This window comes from Mixophyes fleayi, chromosome 1, assembly GCF_038048845.1.
Source record: "Mixophyes fleayi isolate aMixFle1 chromosome 1, aMixFle1.hap1, whole genome shotgun sequence".
Lineage (NCBI taxonomy): Eukaryota > Metazoa > Chordata > Amphibia > Anura > Limnodynastidae > Mixophyes > Mixophyes fleayi.
This window is the reverse complement of record NC_134402.1, coordinates 276,133,931-276,139,285: the sequence shown is the minus strand read 5'-3', so window position 1 is coordinate 276,139,285 and position 5,355 is coordinate 276,133,931. Positions and strand designations below refer to the sequence as shown.

General features: G+C 40.6%; 1 long non-coding RNA gene across 1 annotated transcript; it reads left to right on the top strand.

The window, feature by feature from the left end:
* Positions 1-249: 249 nt before the first annotated feature.
* LOC142107978 (uncharacterized) lies at positions 250-1,000 on the top strand. The gene is made up of 2 exons (XR_012680058.1): positions 250-396; positions 531-1,000. It is a non-coding gene; the product is annotated as an uncharacterized LOC142107978 (long non-coding RNA).
* The last annotated feature ends 4,355 nt before the right edge of the window (positions 1,001-5,355 follow it).

Sequence of the window (5,355 nt, the reverse complement as noted above, 5' to 3'; positions counted from 1 at the left end):
CAAATATAAAGCTTGCTTCTTTCTTCTCCTGGAACATATATTTCAGTCACCTGTTTTATTGTTGCTGTGAACTCAGATGTTAATGTGTAGCGTGACCCTTATTACTGGTTAATTGGCCACACCCACATGACAAATTGACAATGTCACAAAAATTGGCCAGACCACACCCAAACCCCACCCATATGACATCATAAGTAGTCTCAGGGTATAAAAGTGGGGGCTGGGAGCCTACAAGTCATTTGCTCCTGGCTGAAGGCAACTTGGCCACTACAATGGCCTATCAAAGGAAACAAAAGAAGCGTCACCTGCCCAAAACTCGGGCAGTGACTTCCCGGAAGAGGAGACGGTACACAAGGCAGAAGAAGCGTGTAACCGTTACTAAAGGCACACGGAGAGGTAAATATATATGTTCCAGCTAATGTATAAATTACAGTCTAGATCAGTGTTGTACAAGATTTCCTCTACAAATTCTGTCTACCATGAAAAAGTGAATCTTTAACTTAATAAGCTGTTATTTTTCATTGTTACAGGTTACAGACGTAATCGTCTGATGTTTTAGAGGCATAAGACGTGATGATGACGGTGACCTTCTCCACCTGCCGGAGTCACCTCAATTCACCCTAAAGAGCATTCAGAAAATACAAAAAAAAGAAAAAAAGAAGAAAAGGAAAAACAAATAAGTTAGGTTTAGACAAGGTGCAAGGTTTAGACATGCTGACAATGGTAATGGTCCCATGCAGAAGAATTAAGGCTAATCTAAGTGCAAAATGGTAATGGTCCCAATGCAGAAGAATTAAGGTTAATCTACGTGCAATTAAGAAGCATGACACAAAGTTATTTAGCATGTAGGTTAATCTGTTTAGATTTACAATGGTAATGGTCCCAATGCAGAAGAATTAAGGATAATCTAAGCGCAATTAAGAAGCATGACACAAAGTTATTTAGCATTCAGGCTAATCTAAGTGCAATTAAGAAGCATGGAATAAAAAAATAAGCTGAATTTGGTCTACTGTGATCTTTTAAGTATTAAGGGGTTTAATGTACATGTTACATGCACGCTGCACAAATGGTGCAGAATAAACACACCTTTAAAAGCCTTAAGGTAAGAAGTCTAAAGTTTAAAGATAAATAAGGAATACATAAAATACATAATTATACTGCCTGGCCAATAAATTTTAAAGGGGCGCCACAAAGCCAGATCAGATTGTAATCTGAAAGAGAGCGGAGGAAACTTTTCCTGGTATACTTGTGAAGATCTAATGACTGCCGGTAAGGGTTCAATAACCACAGTGAAGACCATGGACAACAGCGGACATCTTTGTCTAGTACCGTTTCGGATAATAACCCTATTGGATGGTGTCCCATTGATCACTATCATTGCTGATGGGTCTGAATATAGAACAAATATGCTTATAAGGAAATCTCCATAGACGCTAACCACTTCCAGAGTGAGGGATATAAATGTCCACGATATTCTATTGAATGCATTTTTTAGCATCAAAAGATAGAAGTTTATCTGGGATTCTTTTAGCATTTCTAATATAAGATTTATTTATTGACAGGTTTTCATATAGCACCTACATAATGATCTGTGCCTTACAGAGAATATTTTATCATGCAAATAACTCCCAGCCCAGAGGAGCTTACAATCTATATTCCCTACCACACAGACTAGGGTTAATATTGTCAACTAACCCACCACTATGCTTTAGGGATGTTGTCACACTCCGCTCCCCAGGTATCTCTTATCGAGCCTCTAAACACTGACTGTCACTCAGGGCCGGACTGGGACTAAAAATCAGCCCTGGCATTTAAAGTACACAGGCCCACCTGCTGTGGGCTCCATGTACGATATTGTTGCGTGCTGATGTGGTGTTGCTGGTGCAGTGCAATATAAAGCCTCAGCACAAACGTATTTATCAAGAATTGTCTTCTGCCCACCCTGATCAATTCCCTTTTTGTGCAAAGCACCTGGAGCACTGGGAAAATGCACAAAACCACAATGTTTTTTTTAAAAAATTATATATTGTTAAAATACAATGTATAGTGTGTCCATGCTACTTTCCACTGCACCATATAAGACAGAATTTTTTTGAGATGCAATGGCCATAGTAATTTATTGAATCATAATATACTATATGTAAGCCACAGCATCAAACCAAAAATAACTTATGCATTTTATATAACAACTAAAATTAACATGTAAAACATAAATTGCATAAAACTGAAATAAAAGACCTAATTACTGAAATTAGCAAACCATAAGTCAGCGGCCCTACAACATGACCCCTTCCACCAGGTACAAGAGGCTCTACCCCTCGACTTCCAACATCATTTATGATTGCTGTCGCCTTTGCTGTAACTTTTATTAGGTATATTTAATATATACTGAAATATATACTGAAATTACCTTCAAGTATTAAAATAATAATTTGGAAATCAGACGGTATAAATAAGCTTAAGCAATATCTAAAGCATACAACATTGTACTGAATTATATAACGGTATAGTTATTGGTTCTAATCTCTCCAGTGTGGACAAGGAGTGATATAAATGTTGCATCCTTTACAAATTGTTTAAGCCATTTCCGAATAAATCACTTTGGATCATCGTAATGCTTTAAGGTAATTTCCGTCTATGTTAAGTATACCTAATAAAAGTTACATTTTACATTTACGAGTCTATAAAATATAACCAGAGCAAATTCTGGTGCTGAGCTTACTTCATACCAGTTGGAAAATTAAGTTGCATCTGTAATAGAGGACCTTACTGTATGTCCCAACTCAAGACAGAAAAACTAAAAAATACAGCGCTGCAAAAAACTGGTGCAAATAATTAAATTTGATTAAATTCACTAAGGCAGAATAAGTGAATGGTTCTCTGCAAAAATTAAACATATATGGTTTGAGTAATTAAGGAGAGTAAGGCAAAAAAAAGGGTTAAGGGTGATTAAGTGTTCTGCCCGCCCTAGGCGAATACACTGGTTGCACCCCCGCCCCCTCCCCAATGTGTTAGGAATACTCATGAATATGAATATTCAGATGTATTCTCCAGCATTCAAGTTTAGACAGATTGTGCCATTGTCTCTTACCTGTTCTTGCTCTTCTCTCCTGCTTGTTCTTGCAGCTTTGTTGTCTTTTTGATGGATTTTGGAAAGTTGGAGTCCTGTATTGAAAATTGTATCATATTTTATTATAATGCAAACTGTTAATAAACCCTGAATGATTAGGCCCTTTAGTTCAAACAAAACACTCCATTATGGCCAAATAAAATGACCCCATTGTACAGGCATATAAAAGCAATAACTGAACATTTGCTGTCAATCAAATATTAACCTCTACCAGCCCCATCTCAGAAATATTTAGTATTCTAGTGATTGATAAGGCCACAGAGAGCTTTCATGTAGCCATCACACAATAAAGAGATCATGCCCCCAAAGCTGCTCTTTTTATTAAATACCCCCCAATATATTTTATTACCCTTGGATGAATAATCTCCAGTGCTATTAAAAGAGTAAACCAACGTAAAAAAATAATAAAATATTAATTTAATAAACTCATCTATACACAAATATAAATTGTGTACTTCCAAACAAGTCAATACTTCCCGCTGCAGCTGTTAAAAGGGACTATTGCTCTTCTTCTAACTAAACCACACATCTAAACACAAGAAAAACAGCGATGAAGGCAGTAAAGTGTATACAAATGTACATAATTGAATATATATATATATATATATATATATATATATATATATTTATATAAAAATTATTGATTAATAGAAAAATCCATTTCATTACCCACCTTTGGCCATTTTCATTATCCCCCCTGCAGCCTTTGCCATCTCCCCTGCAGCCATTTTCCTTACTCCCCCATGCAGATATTTTCACTACCCCCTCCAACAGTCATTGTCCCCCCATGCAGGTATTTCCTTACCTCCCCTTCTACAGACATTGCCTCCCCCCTCAGTCAGTTTTACTAACTCCCCCGCTGCAGGAATTTCCTTAGCACCCCCTCCTACAGCCATTGCAACCCCTCAGTCATTTTTACTTACCCCCCCTTCTACAGCCACTGCCTCCCCCCTCAGTCATTTTTACTTACCCCCCCTTCTACAGCCATTGCCTCCCCCCTCAGTCATTTTTACTTACCCCCCTTCTACAGCCATTGCCTCCCCCCCTCAATCATTTTTACTTACCCCCCTTCTACAGCCATTTCCTCCCCCCTCAGTCATTTTTACTTACCCCCCTTCTACAGCCATTGCGTCCCCCTCAGTCATTTTTACTTACCCCCCTTCTACAGCCATTGCCTACCCCCTCAGTCATTTTTACTTACCCCCCTTCTACAGCCATTTCCTCCCCCCTCAGTCATTTTTACTAACTCCTCCGCTGCAGGAATTTCCTTAGCACCCCCTTCCCCTCCTACAGCCGTTGCCTCGCCTCCAGTATTTTTTACTCCCCCCCCCCCCCGCCCGCAGGTTTTTGCTTACCTGCTCGGCAGTGGCTGCCGGCATTCACTCTGCGCCTCCAGATTCCAGACCGCGCTCCTACGTTGCTGCGTGTGACGTCATGACGTCACATCGGGTGCGCAGGGAAGCTTCAATCAAGACCACAGGGAGCTCCAGCGTCGGGAACCAGAACAAGGGCGAGCAAGGAGCCGGACCGGCCCATCTAGCCATCGGCCCTTCTGGCAAATGCCAGAAGTGCCAGATGGCCAGTCCGGCCCTGCTGTCACTTTAATTCCTGTTCTAGTGCAGACGATTAGTCAAGGTCTGCACCTGTGTTTGCTACACCTGTGTACTGGTCAGGTTTACCATTGGTCAGCCTCCCTTTATAAGGCCTCTCCTTTCATTCTTGCATTGCTGGTTCTTCAAGTCATATCTGTTACTCTGATGTCTCTGTTGGCATGCATACCCGTGGAAACTGAGTTTATCTGCTGCTCGTGGTAAATGCTATGAATTACACCAGTTACCTGCGCGGCCTGCATCGCTGACTGCTGTTACCTGTTCCACAATCCGTGGTAAGCTGCTATTCATCACTGCTGTGTGTTCATCGCTGCTGTATGCTGGACTTCCTTGATCTCTGCATACTTGTTCCACTGCTCGTGGTAAACGCTATGATCTACACCTGTTACCTGTTCCACAATCCATGGTAAGCTGCTATTCATCATTGCTGGGTGTTCATCGCTGCTGTTTGTTGGAATTCCTCTATTTCTGCATACTTGTTCCACTGCTTGTGGTAAACGCTATGATCTACACCTGTTACCTGCTCGGTGTCACGACTCTGAATGATTTTTATAGATCCCCTGCCTCTGCTGAGATGGAACTTGCCCAGCTGTGCGGAGTCTAATGGGTAGGAGG